This window comes from Corvus hawaiiensis, chromosome 6, assembly GCF_020740725.1.
Source record: "Corvus hawaiiensis isolate bCorHaw1 chromosome 6, bCorHaw1.pri.cur, whole genome shotgun sequence".
Taxonomy (NCBI): domain Eukaryota; kingdom Metazoa; phylum Chordata; class Aves; order Passeriformes; family Corvidae; genus Corvus; species Corvus hawaiiensis.
Genome location: NC_063218.1, coordinates 13064831 through 13083590, shown reverse-complemented (window position 1 = coordinate 13083590; position 18760 = coordinate 13064831).

Genomic DNA, 18760 nt, shown 5'->3' with positions numbered 1-18760 from the left:
TCCTGTATCAGCTTTGTCTATGATATATGCAAGTTTATATATAGATATGGAAATAGTATCTGACAGCTGTGTGGTGCTGCACAAGAGTGGATGGAGACAACACTCAACCTACCAGTGTGACCCACTAACTGCCCTTTGGCAGTAGCATATGAACCCATCTATTAAGTAGTCCAAGAAATGGGGTGCCGATGTCTAGATTTCATTTTCAGAGGGAAGAAAGAGGAATATAAATACATGTCCATTTCCTTTCTAGTTTGACTCAGCTGTTTGCCTTCCAAGAGTCACAAGATTTTCTCCTGCACAGTTCATTCAGTGCATATTTGCATATCTTTGAAGATGACCTGTTCCCCAGACATTATATCCAAATCCTACATATTTACCAAGGAAAATTAAGCTAATTTTGTACTTCCTGACCTGAAAAGCTTTGGGGGATACCATTCTTAGGGTTCTGAACAGTTTCGATACCACAGGTTGTATGTGAAGACATCCAAAGACAGGAATATCTGTACTTGCACCAAGTATGTCATGGCACCGAAGCCATGGCATTAGCTGCAAAAGCATCAAAACTTTCTTCCAGGCTATGTTAAGGAGTAGAGCCAGAGGCATGATAACAACCTAGGGTCCTGCTGAGGTAACTTAGTGCTGAGTAACTGAGCTTACTGAAAAATTTGTACTGAGATTGCAGAATATCTAGTCCAAGTATTGATTAGGTCACTTATATTGATAATACACCATAGAGAAGTTGTAGTGAAGTCACCAAATTCAAAGTTGAAAGCAACACTGCAAGACAGCAGCAATCTTAAACCAGAATAACCAAAATTTTCCAGTTTCTATTCCAGTGTTCCAACTATTAGGCAGTCACTCACATCCTTGAGTTTACAATATTAGATTCTGTTTGCTGCTTACTACAGTGAATTCCAAGCATCTATTCCCTATTACAGGGAGAATTATAGTTTACTGATCCAGTCCCTCAACAGGAAAATATGTTTGAAGTGCAAGTCCCCAGTCTTGCCCAGAAATTTAATTTTCATTATATGACATTCCCATTAAGGAAATGGCACTTTCAAGGTTAAAGATAAGAACATGATTGTTTACAAGGTTTTCTTTTGACTTTGTAGCTAATACATACCTACAAAGTCTAAAAGTCAAGCAATCATTCCTTCTATTTCACCTACATGGAGGCTATGTTCCTACATGTTTAACTGAATCTGCTCCCTGATTGACACAATATATTAAACTATTAATTAATACAAAAACTTCAGTCATTTTATACTCTTGAAAAATATAAAAGGAAGGTATGTAGGTTTCCCAATTCATCAAAGTAATTTCACTTTAAACTATGTTCTTGGGCACCTGGAAATTGCCTGGGAGGAATTGTGTAGGTCTGTCTTTCAAGACAGGAATCTGTTGTTCAGGTTTTGGGATTCACATTGTGCACTGTAGAAAGGAGCATTGTTTTGCTTAACTGCATTTTCTATGCACAGGAAGGTCACAGAACAAACAAGACCAGTTGGAAAGGGAAGAGGGAGGGAGAGGTGAGAGAAATGGCCACAGGAACCTGGTGTCTTATTTGCACTGTGCTTTAAGAAATAATATTTTTCTCTAAGGAAAAGGTGAAAGTATCAAACAAAGTTCTGCAAAGAAAGAAGAAACAGTGTTGGGGCCATATGAATGCAGTAGGGAGGGCAGAGCTGGTGTTTGGGGCTGGTCAGGAAATGGAAGGAATCCAAGATTCCTTCCCAAGGAAGGGAAGGATTCCTCCCAAGATGAGTCAGGACCCAGCCTTTATTGCTGCTTTATATTCTTCAGTTAAAATGGATAGGGAGACACAGAAAGAAGTCTACAGTTTAAAGAGGTCTTCAATTCACTTGACTCACTGGCATATTTGAAGGAAAAGAAAAGGTGGCAGAATCATTTTATACCAATGCATTCCCTTTTAATTTTTTGTGAAGGATGTAAAAATAATATTATGCCAGCTGTGAAGAAAGTTAACTGCCACAATACATTGGGCTGCTATGTTTCATCCTATCTACAAACCCAAATAACCCAACTGCACAAGTCTTTTTAAGACACTATTTCATATTTGTGGAAGGGAAGGCAGAAAAAAATTACCCAGATGCCTCAGGGAATATAGCCCCTTCTCCTTTGTCTTCTAGAAATAACGTTGTTAACATAACTGATAATTCATACATGATACCACTTAGCAAGAGTGAACGTTTACCTCCTTAACAGGCCTGTGATACAGGCTGTGGTGGGTCAAGTTCAGCATCCCCATAAGTAAATTTACTCATGATGAGCTTGATCATTTCCCTCTATCTCTCAAGTAGGAAAATAAAGAAAAAGTAAGTGACAGAGAGCACTGGAAGGAAAGTTGCAGCCAAACTATGACAAAAGCACAAGTAATTGCTCCCCTTTCTCTCTTTACAGTGAGGTTTTTTTTGATCATTCCTGCTTTGTTAGAGAAATATTAAAGGTTTAATTCCATAACCCTGGCTCACACAAGCAGACCTTTTGCAAGGAGAAATATCCCATGAGTTTAGTGAAATTAGTGCTGCAATATAATGGGATTTTTGAAAAGGACCCAGGTGGAAGCCACTGGTGGTCGAAATTGGTCTAGTACCTCTGAAGGTAAGTTTTTGTACCATTTTCCTTATTACTGAAAGCCACCCAAGAAATTAAGATACGATTAATTGTAACCCATGTCAGTGTTGTAGGTTAGAAGCTCTGCATCATATCCTCTTCACTTTAAACTCAATAGATTAAAAGCATTACACCTTGATCCTTATTTACAGTAGAAAAACACCATTTTCCATAACATACAACCAAAAGCTTCTTCTTTCAACCAAAAACTTCTGCTTTGCTGTTTGGGGCCATACTTCTGAATGGCTGGGACAGGGAACTTCAGGGACACTTGTACACAGTGTACATTTCAGTAACACCACCCTGTTTCTGTAAATGAAGGGTCCTCATTTTCTCTGCTAGATGTGCAGGCATGCCTCATTAACAATTACTGAGGGTCACAGGCAAACAATTTCTACACCTACTGTACATAATAATTGTCATGAGAAATTATCTTCACAGTCTTCTAAGCTTCCGTTTGCAAACAATGATCTACATGATAATAATATCTCTATAGCTTACAATGCATACACATTAGCCTGGAGTATACACAGCACAACTTTCCATAGAGAAGTCCACATTGATCATCAAAACTTTATCCCATACTTCATAGCTGGGAATAAAATGCTTGGCATGTTTTTATCAACAAAATACTCATTTCCAGTGGTGCCTCTGGCTGTGTATTATTCTTGACTAAATGGACATGCTACAAACCTCCTACATTCCAACATATGTCTTTCTTGCATGCTTCAGAAAGAGAAATTGAGCAGCCATAAGCATTAATAGTCTCTATCGTGCTAAATGAAGAAGATTTTGTAGTATTATATCTCATAATATGGTTGCTTCAAGAGATGCCTCTTTAAAAAACAGAATATATTTACATCTAAAATTAAGTATTATTTTCTCCCCATATCTCATAATCCTTTAATATGGCAGACATGCACCTGATCATGCTGTTCCCCATACAGCAAAGCATGTGTGTGTGCTGTTAAGTGGTAATACATTTCATATATGTGATACCTGCTCTGCCAAGTTGCCTCCCTCTCTATGCATGCTGCAAGAACATTTTTAATGAGATATTTGCCATCAATAGTATTTTCATACCTGCATGCTATTCATAAGAGGAAAATAAATCATTTTACTTTGGATTAAGGTCAGTTTTAAATAACAAACTACATTATTAAGCCACCCCCCTTCCTGAGGCAGAGGCACATGCCTGTGTACATACACATAGGTACACACACCCTCAGAGAGCAGCGCTCTGCATTCTCCTCTGAGTATCGTGTGTCCCCTGTAGCCCTTTAATGCTTAAGGCTAAAATGCTAAAACACTAAAAACAGGTGTACCTTGACCCTCTGAAGATCTGATAAGATCTGACTGGATCAAAGGCCAAGGTCACTTGAGTCATGAGATTGGCTGAGTGATATTATTTTTGTCATGGTTCCAAACTGTTGAGAGGTAGGACTCTGATTCTGGCACATGAGAATCAAATGATATGATAGTCTAGTTATTAAATATGACAGATATAAAAAGCTGTATGTTGCACAGCTACTCTGTGATTAGTAGCCTATATTTTACAATGTCACTGCTCTGAATGCTGTAATACTTCCAAGACTCTTTCAAGAACTAAGGCTTTTGAATTTAAAAAGAAACAATAAAAGAAGATAGAGATGAAATCTGGTAACAGCTCTGTAAGATTTCACAGCTTATTTTCCCAAACAGCATTCTATTTCAATAATTCAACTGCAAAACTTGTTCTCTACCCCTGTTTTTTCCCTTAGGACCGTCTTTAAATCTCCTATTTTATTTTATTTTAATCAGACAGATGAATAAACTTCTATGGAACATTAGATAAATGCAAAACAAGAAAAGTTAGCTCTATCTTCTCATTTTCATGTTATATTTGCAAATAGATGCAGCATTTTAAAATCAGCTCTTCCCCTACAGGTAACCTATCTTAAGAATTAGGGAGGAATGCCAGCAACAATAAAAATGCCCATCTCACCCATGTATCTCAAACACTATCTTTTTAAGGTAATCAAAAGTAGAGTAGTTTGATGTTTAGCATGGAATATCTATAACTTACACATCCTATCAGTTCATTCATCTGTAAACTAGATATACTTTTCTCTCTCCCTGATGCCTTGCAAATTTTTTTAAAGGGCTTTGAGATCCACTGATGAAAGACATTTTAATAGCATGCAGTATCACTGACATGGGCATCTTGAGTGCCTACTTGCATTTTGAAAATGCAGCCTTTTGTCTTTAGAAGGCGGCCTAAAACCCTAATTAAATCGGAAGATTTTTGTGGGCTGAGGGATTGTGCAGTATTAGATAAGTTAGAAACAAACCCATCAAGTAGTCCAGGGGGAAAAAAATAAAATGCAATCAGGTAATCTTACAATCAGCAGATAAAAGCTAAATAGAAACATATTACATAGCCTGTAACTATAATAGGCTAACACTGCATTATTTCCAAGACATAACTACTGCACGCAATCAGGAAGAGAGTGAAGAACCATGAAACGCTCAGTGAAAATGGGATGGGAAGGGAGAACTTGCACTCAAAACTTGGGATTTTCTGCTATTTCCTCACAAAAAAATGGATGATTGCTTGATATAGATAATAAAAATTATGATATTAAGGCATGTCTGAACAGGCAACAGTTGCTACTGTGCTTAAGACCAGAGCTGGAAGGAAGAACTGTTTCTGTTTTGAGTAAAAGTGGGCCCCCGGTCTCTAAGAATGTGTGCATGATGTATAATAGATACCTGTCTGATATAATTAATTATATTTTTCCTAAATTTAACATTGCCTGAAGGGTAAAATCATTTTGCTTGGTAAAATCCCTCATGCCACACAAAGTCTGTGCACAAGTCAGATTTAATTGCTGTGATAAAACCACAAGAAAGACCAGGTTTGCATTAAATCTATAACCACATCTAGTGAAGAATAGCTTTAATCACCTTTGAAATGGTGACCACAAGATAATTAAAGGGAAAGTGTTCTCATTAGTAATTATCCAGGAATATCAAATCTCAGTTTATCTTGAAGTCCAATTTAAAATGACTTGGCATGGTTTTAATTTTTTCCTCTATTTCTGAGGTTATGAATCTCCTAGAATTTCTTCTATGAGGGTGGGAAAAAAATCAAATTTGCCCTGTGGAATTCCACAATCCACTGTCATGCTTCCTTTCCTGTGTCTGTGCTAGTCAGAGTACCCGGTAACAGCAGTCACTTCACATTGATACCTTTGCTATTTTCACATTCAGGACAAACTGAAAACTGCAGTTTTTCATTCTTACTAAAGACAGCATTACTTGTGTTGCTAGGAGATGATGTACCTCCTTGCTTCCATCACTAAAGCCTCTTTGGTGTAGTTTCTCTGCTCCTGGTAACAAATACTTGATCTCTTGCGCATGTGCTTCCAGTGGAAAAGGGAAGCAGAGTCTCACTTGAACCGGAGCAATAGCTTGTTTTAATTTGCAGGTGTAAATCAGCCTTGAATCTGAGTTTTTCAAACAGCCCACAAGACCACTACAATTCTCCAGAATCAAAGCTCTGACTCCAGGCTTCTACAAGAGTCACCTGTGTTATGAAATGACCCTAATCAAAGAACAGCACAGAGAGCAAATTCTCCTGCTTCTCACATTGTTTCCTCTGTCTGACCTGTTTAACAAATCTAACACACCACATCTCATTAGGCTCTTTACTTCCCTGTAAAGAAAATGAATTTAGAAGACTATATTTAAGAACATCAGACAGTGCTAACAGCACAACATGGTATGTGTAGTAGGGTGAATGATTCTTTTACAGGAACTTATTTCCCTCTGCATACTTTCTCTGTTTTCCTCCTCCTCTCCTCTTTACACACCTTAGCAAATATGCCGGGAGGGGGGATTCTGGTCTGAACTGCTGCCTATGAAATTTCAGACAGCTTGATTTTTTTGGCTTGGCAAAGTTTGGTAAGGGTCGCTTTCAATATTAGGCTTAGAATGAAAGGATTGTTGTAACCTTATCTATGTTATGTGGAAGAGATCGAGATCACTCAAACATTAAAAAAAAAAGAAAGCAGAAGGCTTCTTTTCTTTCTTTAAACGTAATTTAGTTTTCCTTTCCCCCTTTCCCATGTTTCATTGTGGGTTCATTGAGCTACTCTCCCCTTCAGGCAGAAATGGAAACCAGAGGAGTTGCATTCCTTCAGTCTGTTTCTGACAGCGAGTGTGGCTGCGTCAAACTTAGCAGCTAAAGCCTTGCCCTGCATTCTGTAGTGCAGCTGTGCAGAATTTTGCTGTTTCAGATCACAGTGCTTTTAAAAAGACTTTCACGAAGATTTCACTTAGCTTGCTGCTGCTGAATTGCACTTTGAGACAGGCAAACACCACAAAATAAGGGGAAAAAAAAGCTAGCAAAACACTCAGTGAAAAACCTTGCATTTCATCTGGTCCTGTGTTGAAATTGCATGGTTCTATGAAGTTTGCATGATACAGAGGAATAAAAGAATTTTTTTGAACCTTGGCCCAGGTTTGCTTTGAAATTTTCACAAACCATAGCAAAACTTTCAACTGATGTAAAATGAGATTCAAGTTTCTAATGAAACCAGGCCATTTTGCATGGATTCAGGTTTCATAATGCAGGTCTCTTACAGCTGTACTCTCAAAGGAACATATTCCTATCTCAAGATGGGATTTACATACTGTATGTAACTCCTCACATGTCCCGGCAAGATTATTACTTTCTTATATAGCCATAAATCCTAGAGCTTTATGTTATGTCAAGGGAATGGATAATCCTCTCACTAAGGGCCAAATCCTACCCCTTGAACAGGCATGTCAAAGCCCAAGAGGTAAAAGAAACCCTATTCTTTGAGGGATAGATTAGCAAGGCACGCCCTCCACAGCAGCACAGAAGATGCTCAGTTCACACTGGTGCCAGGGTCCCTGAGTAAGAACGCGGTCAGTCCCAATAGCCACGCACAGAGCAGCACAGCAACCAGCAGCCCTGCACTGAGCACATCAGGTGCTAGTTAGGTCATTTCAATCAGGTCCTGACACACATTATTCTTTTCCCTTGAAGCATCCCTGCAACTTAAATTCAGAGAATATTGGCCAATTAACATGGGTAATGTCAAATTGTAGAGAGGATTAACAGAAAGCATCAGGTTCTGGACTCAAGTGCTACTCTCTTGCACTAAGGGGAGGTGGGGTTTTTGAGTGAAAGGAGAATAAAAATTTACAGCTGTGCATTATGTTTCATTTTAAGGAAAGCAGAGTGTTTTTTTCAGAACCTGAGTATTCTTCATTGCAACTTTTCTAACAGCAACTGACAGCCTGAAGAACCCAATTCTCTCTGTACATATGCAGTTCACATACCACCAGCACTCCCTAGTATCTGCCTGTTTTATTTCCATGATTTAGGATTCCTCCTGCCCTGCCCACTCTTGGGTGCCCTGAATCACATGTATGTGTATGGCGTGATGTATTGATACACCAACAAAAGGAGGGACTAGAGAATTTCTGCATTTCCTAAGGAGTATCACCCTGGGAAGTGCAATCAGCCAGGAAAAATTCCCTGTTCCGAAGGCCAAGAACAAACAAAACTGTCCCTTCTCAGCAGCAGCCATCATATAATGATAGCTCATTTGTGCCCTGCCTAAACACTGCCCACATAAGGCGAGCACTAGAGAGCAGGACATCGTCTTGCTCAGAGCTGATGTCTAACACTGGACCCAGCTGCCTTCCTTTCCCCTTCTCTCTGCCAAGACAGGGCCCTCCCAACCCACCTCTTTATACTGTGCAGGAGTGGTGTGTATAGGAAGCAATTAACTCCCCACAGCTGGTCTAATTCCTACAGGACAGAGAGACAACTGTAGTCCCTTTTCTAGCCAGCTTAAAGATTAACTCCTTTTTCCCCAGTGTCTCAAGGGGGTGCACACTCTCAGGAGTTAGAGTACAGCTCTGAACACATTTGACAGCTGACTTTCTGTAGCAGTTCCACATCTGAAGGGCTATCTGTCTTTAAACAAAACATGTTATCAGTAACAGATTAAAAACAAAGTTCTATCTTTAGACTCATTATTGTAGATCTGCTTCAAGCAAATGTGATCATGTCCTGTAGAGATTAACCAAAAGCATAAGAAAGGAAGTCCACACTGTAAAACCTTATTTCTTTCATGCAAGTGATTAATATGTAATTGGATGATAATATTGCAAATAATAATAATAATAATACATGGCACTTATATAGCACCTGCCATCTGAAGATCTCAGCACTTCTCAAACAGCTACAAAATCTCACACATGCTAACAACATGGCTTATGATCTTTCCTGCCTAACCTTTCAAAACTTTACATGCCATATGAGCGTGTTAAAACCAGGAAATGAATATGCCTGTGACTTCACAGAATTGGACATGGGCTTAGGTCTAAATCTGGTGCAAATATGTGCCCACCCTAAGTTAATCTGACCCCAGCGTGGCTGCAGTTAGGATATTATTGGAGTGAGGTAGATATCTGTGCATACATGTTTAATTACTATCTGAGTTTTCATTCATTTAGGGAGTGTCTTGGTTCAAGGAAAGGGGAAGAACTTGGATCAAGGAAAGCAAAAAAACTTGTACTGCCAGAAGTCATCTTTACCTGATGCTGCCTGAGACACACACACACACAAAAGAGTTTGGCCAGGTTAGACAGAAGATTCATTAATGTGCCCTTGATGCAGTCTCTACCACAGGTGCTCGCATAAAGCCCAGCCAGATGTAAAATCTAGATCAGAAGTTAAATTTCCTCCTGCAGGTATGTTGGCAAAGGCACTTGGTGCAGAGCCCCACACATGTACACCTGATTGGTGACTGTGAGGAGTTGTAGGTGAATGATGAAGCTATATAAAACAAAGATTAACAGATTCAACCCACGTGCTTGGCAGATATATTAAAGTGTGCAGATTGTCATTATGTGCAGGATTTGGAAAATGCAACAGTAATTCCTGTAGAGAGGAATCAAGAATTAAATGGGACAGACCCTGGTGCCCAGCTTTCATATGGCCTTAAGAACATGCACTGTCTGAAAAGGGACAGTGGTGGCTTATGGATATGGCACCAGCTTGGGAACCTGAGGTGTTGGGATCTATCTGCAGTATGGCCAGTGATCACCTCTGTCACCTCAGTCAAATAAGTTCTCCTCATATTTCTGCTTTCTTTCCACTTCAGAATAAACTGTCATTATAAAAACAAGTATTTCTAAGGTGATATTTAGTTCCATTAAGAGGCAGTTTCTAATGATCTAGTGATCTGTGTAATACAAGGAGACCTAGGTATGTGAGCACAACAACTCTCTGTCAATCTCATTCTTGGCAAAGCCGGTATTATTGATCGGGTATCAGATCAGATGAGGCCTCACAAAGCTTCTCTAATTTTAATATACCTTAATTTCAATAATATGATGTACTATTGACCACAGCAACCCATTAATTTAAGAATTTTTTTACAGATATATGTATCTATCTCAATACAAAATTCTTTTAAGAATAAGAGAGAATAAATTCACATCCATCCTTCCTTCCTTCCTTCCTTCCTTCCTTCCTTCCTTCCTTCCTTCCTTCCTTCCTTCCTTCCTTCCTTCCTCCCTCCCTCCCTCCCTCCTCCCCTCCCTTCCCCTCCTGCCCTTCCCTCCCCTCTCCTCCTCTTCCCTCCCTCCCTCCCCACCACTTCCCTCTCCTCCCCTGCCTTCCATCTCAGTACTCCTCTAGAGACATGTAATCCTCTTCACACTAAACTCTTGACTAAAAATTCCAGATAAAGCACCTACTTCTAAAAGTCATGCTATCCAATCAGGGACCAGAAATAAACCAGGTGAATAGTCACACACAAGGAAAACTTAAAGTAAATAATCATAGTGTTCAAATTGCAGATAATTCATAGGGTACAGTTTGCTCACAAAAATAATTCAGCAGACAATTACAAATAATGATCTAATTTGGGAAAATCGCAATCAGCTTGTGTGCATTACATTTACAGAAGAGCTGAATTTGCTGGATGAAATATTTGTTATGAAGAGTTCAACCAGCTCCACTATTTACTTCACAGAGTAGCTAAATCCAAAGAGCACACAGTGGAAACCACTGCAGAAGGGAAATATTTACATATTATCTATGTTAGAAGTGTGCAATGAAAGTTGGAGAGAATACACAGCTAAAAAGGCATGCTAATCACCCTGGAAATCATAATGCAAAATTAGCATGCAATAGATGCTAAATGGCAAGCAAATAAATGCAGACACGTGACCAAACTAGGCCAGAAAATTCCAGATCAGTATCTTACTTCCTCACTGATAGCATTTATTTCACGGGTAGGGGAATGGAATGATGTTGTTACTATTGTTGTATGGTACAGACCAAAATTTCAGACTCATTTGGCTTACACACACACAAGGTTCCTAATTTCTATCCCATACAGACTGACTGATGTTACCAGGTTCATACTAGAACCTGACGGAGTGCAAGGTGTTTGAGATGACTATGCAAAAATCTGTGGACAGCCTTAATATTTTGAGCCCAATTTAGCAAAACTGAAATATAATTACATTTCCCAGTAATCACATTTTGTTTTGGTTCTTCCAGAAGACAAGGCAACAAATGGAGCAGGACACACAGACACTGCTAGGAAGTCAGATTTAGCCCTCTGTTCTGGGTGAATCTCTCCATTGTTACATTTTGGGATCTTTCTTTGCAGGAGCTTGTCCTGTCTCATCTTAGCTAAGAGTTGTCAAAGTACACCTTCCAGATCAGAATATTCACTTCTGACCTAGCTTGGGCCAAGTTTTAGAACAGACGATATTTATTAGACAGCTTTACAGTTCTAAACAAACTTACATTGTTCCACAGCTTTAAGTAGGGAATTTCTCATGAACAATATCATGTCTCAATTTCACAGTCTCTATTATAGACTTTATTTATAATGCCTTGTGGAAAAATATTCTTAAAGAAATATTGAAGAAAGGAGCTTAAAATGAACATAGGTTGAAGTTAATAAATATAGCATTTCTTGTTCTCCTTTACTCTTATTTTCTTTCACATGTTTTGGGAACAATCCCAGTCAGACCAGGCCCAAACAAAACTGAGTAAAGATTTAGGAGGCAGTTTGGGATCAATCCCATTTTAGCAGTACTGTTCTTGCCACACCAGGATGTTATGTAGTTTCATCTTTTTCTCTTTTTGAATGTTGGCCATCGTTTCAGCCTGCCTGCTCTGCTGCATGGAATTTGATATGCGAGTCACAGAAGTGTCCCAGATTTGGTTTTGACCAAAAAAAGTGAGTTTTCTAAGTACCTCATAGCCACAGCATTGATATTTCCTACACCATATGGTACGGGAATACTCAGTGGGAGTTGAGGCAGTAGAAAAATCCTGGGTGAGGCTGCATGAAGCTACACACACCATTTGAAAACTGAGTTGTCTCACCACTCTGACCAGAGAGTCTCCACAAACCACTAATAAATGTACTCCAGACCACAGCTGGGGAAAGGCTGAGATAGACAAATCATTTAAAAACCAGAACATGTTCTTCATTCACAGAGCTTTCTTTAAAGGAGAATGAAAATGAGGCAGAGTGTCTGACAAAGCATTTCCTTTAGACAACACAATACTTAGTTTTAATTTATAATCCAGTTTACTTGGCAAAAATTACTTTTCCTCCTCATTTCACTGCTATGTACTTTCTTGCCTCTACAAGGAGCCAGCTGGTCACCACTTTCTGCCCTAGAGGTAGCTGCTTTTCACTGGTGCTTTATATTGTTTGAAGTGCTTAGGGATTTACAAGATGGAAGACACTATAAATGTGAGAAATTGTGGAGCTTGTTAAAGTTATTACGAAATTTCCACTTTGTATTAGTCAGATCTTTTCACAGCCACTTTACCACTGAAGTCATCAAAATGTCATCCATCCTTTCAACTAGGAAAGAGGGCTTGCTAGATTCATTTAAATGACATTATCCATCCTAAAATTCTGGTCAATTTGGACGACTGATGCCTGCACCCAGTTCATCCCCATTTTTGCTCATGCTCTGCAAATTTCAAACTATACAGAATTTGAACTCTTCCTGAAAGCAATGTTTGTTCAAACCAGTCAAATATAACTATACCACCTTAAAAAAAAATTTTAAAAACCCTGAAAACAAAGAAAGTTTAAAAAAACACCCCAAGTTGTTGAGACAAATCCATATCTTAATTACCCTTTACTTCTCTCTTGATCTTGCATGTGTCAAATCATGAATGAAAAAATTTGCTTTACAGCTCAGGACATCATAGACAAAAACAATCATTACAGCATATGCACATACACAAAATCTTCATCAGCTTAAGTTAGTCCAAATGGTCCAGTGAGGAAACAAAAAATTAACTAATTCATTGTGTGAACAGCCTGCTGGTCATTAGCAGCTCTACAGAAAGAGACGTCAGCTTAACTAAAACATTATTGTTGAAGTAAAAAAAAAAAAAAAAAGAAACACTACAATTATGACATTCAATTACTCTATTAAGTGAAATTAACTATTCTTCTTGTTCTTTCAAAAGAGCAAGATAAAGCACAGGATCCAAATAATTAGGTCAGCAGCAACGAATTCTGCAGAAAAGCTGTCTAGACTTCTATTTTCATTTTCAAATGTGAGTGGTTGGGCATTGTGTGTTTGTGTGCATTTGCTGCTTTGAATTCTCAGGGTGGTCAGGTTAATAAGTTTGCCCCAGCAGGTAGAGTGAAGCCTGGATCAAGGTGTGGCATTCCCGCTTTGATGTCGGCTGTCACACTCAGCTGCCTCTCGATCTCTTTGGCTGCCATCAAGTCTGTTGTTGTGGGAGACCAGGTAAACCAGGGCTGTTCTGCTGGGTGGCACAACTCAAAGGAGGGTCAGTTCAGGTATGCTGAGAGGGATTATGGTCCTCAGCAGCTAAATATACAAGGAGAGCATAGCTTGTAACAAACGTTTTTAAGAAAAGGCACTGATTCTCACTGGGCTTTCAGCAGAGGCCACAGAATGTTAGAGCAACAGCAATTACTGAAGTCTGTTTGTAAAAGGTCCTGCAAGGGGAAACTATACAGTGCAATGGCAATGGTGGACCAAGATAAACAGTGAGTTGGCAGGTATTTAGAGAATTAGGAGCACAGTTCACAAAAAACTTATAGAAGAAAGGTGTGTGAGGGGGTGGAGAGTGGCATAAGGCTTTCTTCAACTGGTAATTTGCTGGACATTCCAGAAACAGAACACTTTAAAAGCAATATTTTCCCACCTTTTCTGTTCCTACAAACACTAGTAACTAATAGCAACTGTCTGCAAAGCAAGATGCAAAACTGAATGAGCAGTTTGAAAGGAAGAATGCAATACTAGCTTTTCCTTGAGCACAGGGAGGTCTGTTTCAAAGGGGAGCTCAGTAGGTGCAGTCTATTATTTATTAGTGTGACTAATGTGAGGAACTCCCATGGTTCACACAAGGAAGTTCTTCCCTGCTTATCTTAACATTCTGTAGGATAAAACCTTTCATGCATGTTGTCCTCAAATGTCAAAAATGTTTTCATCTGAAAAAGAGGGTGGAAACCAAGTAGACTCATCCCAGAAACTGAATCATCACACTGTATTTCTGAGATGCTGCTATGATGTAAACTGTGACTGCTCTCAGCAGTCACACTGAACACTGAAAATTTTAAAAATTAAACATTTTAACACAAATGTGAAAGCTTCTGTTTACCAAAGACTCCATCTCCTGCTCTTATTTTCTAGTCTTTACCCAGGCTGGCAAACTGATGGAAATTCTGAAGTGACAACTGAATGAGTATGGGACTTCTGAATTTGGTCCTTTAAAGAAAGTAACAGTGTGAAACTGAAAAACAGCCAGTAGTCTCAAGCTTTTCTAAAACTAAATACCAGAGCAATGCTTATGCATTTCTTCTATTCTATCAAAGTTGCCACCTTGAGACTAACATACAGCTAAGGTCAAAAGCAGCCTTGCAAGGCTGCCTGAAACAAGCAAGCACATTCACCCAGTGCCAATAACTTCTGAGGATTTGTGGAGGAGTATGAGCTGCCACATACAATCCAAACTGGAACTCACCTGCTACATGGCTTTTTTGACAGCATAATGAACACTACTAGTGGTCACAATAAAGCTTACAATTTGAAAACAAGGCTGAAAACACCGCAAACACCAGTCAATTTATTAATAACTTCTGAGGTTAAATATGGTAAACCAAGAAACTGGTCTGCTGCCCAACCCCAAAGTCCTACACAAGGAGGCTCCCTCATTTCACAATTGCTTCACGCTCCTTATCATGGGATCTACAGTTTTGCATTCTCTTGCTCTACGGTTCCTGCAGCTTGGATGGTCAATTACTCATTTTACATTTAGTAATTTCATTTTCACTTTTCTACAAAACCAGGTGGTTACTTGGGACTAGAGTAGTGGGAAATCACTTGGCATGAAAGGGGCTCTGCTATACAATGTCAGACGGTGCAGTCCTGCCATGGTGTAACAATAAACAAGTTTCCAGATCTTAGAGAGGCACAAAACAGGAGATTTTTCATCAGTTCTTCAAGAAAATGCAACTAAGTTTTCTGCAGGCAAAAAAAAAAAAGTGTGACACCAGGACAGGCTTTAAACACATTTTCAACAGAAAATTAACATTTCAAAGGTGTAGACAATACATATCTAACATTAAGAACAGAGAATAGCATACACCATTGACTTAGGAACTGCCTATCCATCAGCAATGGCTTGTAGGAAATGATCCCATGATTCAGTGTGAGATGAGAAGATGTTAACAGAGCATCATGCATTAGTGCAACACCACTTTAGTCATTTCTTATTTGATGCATATTTGAAATAAACTGCCAAGAGCTCTTCAGCAAGCTTCGGCCACAAGACATGTGGAGTTACTACTGTGGTCAGTTCAGTTCTGGAAGTCTATAAGTAATCTTATTTTTACTTTCTCTTTTTTTTTTCCCCTTGTGGACTGTAAGTGTTCATTATTTTATCAATGTTAACAATGGAATAGATGAGTAAAACTTCCAGAGGTATCTAAATGACTTAAGGACAATAAATCCCATTGGTTTTGGATCCTAAGTCAATTAGATGCATTTGAAAATTTTACCTTTTATCTGCATGCTTCATTAGTCAGATTTATTAACCAATCATTTAGGAAGGAAAAGGCCAGAGCAAAAGGATCCCCAAAGTGTAAAATTTACAACACTGCTATCTATCCTCACCAATTGCCCAAGTTTAATTCTCTAATTTAATTCATTAATTAAAGAATATGCTAATTGACTGAAAAACCCAGGCAGAGGTTTTTCTCTGAGCTCTTTCCCGTTGAGAAAAACGGATCCCAGTTCCTAACAAAATACACATATCAAGCATAAGGCCATTGAAATTCTTTTCAGATCTGAGCTCATGTTTAGCATAGGAGTAGTTATCCTTATTGAATATACTATTTCACCTGAACTTTCCCAAGAAATGGGATTTTCATAGTTTGCATTTCTCATCAGTTCCCTGGCCCATTGCATTCCAGTCAGCAAGTTTATTCCAAATATTCCATGCTGAGTTATTTTCCAGTCATTTAATTTCACTCATTTTACTTGATCTCTATGCCCTAGTGCTACCTAAAATAATTCCTCAACGCTTTTGCCAAGACTGAGCCAAATGGACGAAAAGCCTCAAGGTCTAAGAAAAGCATCTCTGCAGAGCTGAGTGTTTGTGCTTCACTGTAATTCCTTTTTTCCATACTGCTGACATCTCTGCAGGTTGCTTTTTTGCCTCTGGGCAATAGGGTTCATAGTACAGCAAAAGGGGGAAAGGCTGGACAACTTCCTTTCCTCTTGGCCCAACACAGTTATGTGCTGTATTTCTCTACTGTTCCCATCTGCTACATAAACAATTAATAGCCCACAACTGTGCTGAAAAGCTGATAAATTCTGACACATTGGCCCATTTTCTCACTTAAGACAACAGTATGAAATAGTATATGGCCTTCTCAGTGAGAGAATGCATTCGTGTCCCATCCCTATTTTTCAAATGTTTTCAATATAAAATCTTTCAGATTCAGAGACAAGTATCTTATAGAAACTATTGACCTCACACTCATGATAAAAAAGAAATCAAAACTCCCCAAAGCAGCATTGGGATTATTTGCCTGTGAATATTTCTGTCTATTTACAGTAGATCAGGATTTGTAAGAGAGAGAGAATGGAGGCTTTATATCATCAATTTAACATTAATTACCTAAATCTCTTTGAGGACATGTAACAAAAAGCCCCCGACATTTGTGTCACAAAGATTATTATAACATATTGCCAAGTCATAGCATTGCTGCACTGGTTGATAGAATTCAAATTCAAATCCAGGCTAAAGATGCTACAGCTGTCACCCTTGCCCAGAAAAGCCCTCTTAGGTTCAAAAGTTAGCCGTCCTCCTGCCTGCCTCCACCAAATCAGCTCCTGATCCCTGGAGATTACTAATCCCGACTTCTCTGCACATAGTTGACAGGAAGAATAAAGCTATTGTGCCTTCCTAATAATTCAGGCTAATCACATATTTATAAAAGAAAATTAGGAAGAAATGATTAACTCCTTCCAGTTCAGCCATTGATAGTATAGAGTTTATAAAGAGGCAGCTGGAATAGCTTTAAAATGTGTTTAAATTTTAACACACGGTTATAAAATAATAAATGTTTAAATAACTATGTTTTGGTTTAGCCTAGTTGCCCAATATTGTACCACTGTCACCAAGGAAACATGGAAAGGGGAGGTGACAGAGGCTTGTGTTTTGAATGCATAGTCAACCTGAAAGTGCATCTATAATGCATGGCAGGTCCAGTTCAGGTGTCCACCCTTCTGAAGGAAAAGCATGTAGCAAACAATTGAAACAGCAAATTCATGTACAATATGATTCATGTAGGATATGACTTGAATCCCTGCAAGTTTGGAAGGATTCCCATCCTTATTTTTGTGTGTTTTAAAATGCTATGAATTCTACAGTGATTCTGCACTCAGTGCAATAAAAAACAAAACAATGGCTACTACTCTTCAGGGTTTGCAGTCCCTATGAGTTCAGTATTAACAGAGTATGGGTAGATATAAAAATGACAAACCAGAAAAGCCTCAAAAAAACCAGAATCCAGCAAGTTGCCATGTGCTGTTCCCTTATCCCTGTGTTCTTGGCATTTCCTACATCTCCCACAGAGGTATTGATTCACTCACTATTTTCTCAAGTTCCCATTCAAGAAGAGGCTGGGCAGTGCTCGGTGATATCCATGTGTAACAAAGTCACAGGCACACAGCACCTCTCAAGAAAAAATCAGTATACCAGCAATTGTGGCCCATGGCATGAAAGTTCCTCCAGCAAGGGAGCAGGAAATGGCATATTTAAAGAGAGCAATATGTTAGAAAAAAAATTAATTACTGAAACCACCCTCATATTGTCCTGTCCCTAACAGCAAGCAATTTAAAAAAGTGTCTTCTCTGCAGTAGCACCTTTAAAAATAAAGTGATATGCATATTTTTGTTTTTGTTGAAAATCTTTACTTTTATCAGGCACCACACACCATGAATATTGTCAAAAACTAGTAACTTTTAGATTCTTCCCTATATTCTGCAAATCTGTTAATCCAGAAAAGAAATGATGAAAACTTTACTAATTCTTTGAATATTAACCTTTAATCTTAGTCAAAAATTGAATGAAAATATAATATTTCTATGGAAATCTCAGTATGTTCCAGACACTTCCTTCCCTTTGACCCAATTCCATCTTTATTTCAGCATTGTTACTGAAACTGCTATTTAGGATAGGGGAAAGCAGGAAAGACAGACAGCCTAAAAGGACAAAGAGCCCAATCACATTCAGAATTTCTGCTCACAGCAATGGAGAGCTGAGGTTGTGGATGCAAACATAGGACCCTCTTGGCAAGGGTAGGATGTTTTGATGGAAAGAAGAAACTGCAGATTCAAATACTTACATTTTGAAATGTCTCAATTTCACACTGCATTAGCAGAAATGTATTGATAACTTTTAAAATGTACTGAAATTTCTGATTTTCAGTCTAATTTCAGAATAAGATTTGCAGCACTATATTTCATCCTACCTGTTTTATCACCAGCCAGAGTTATA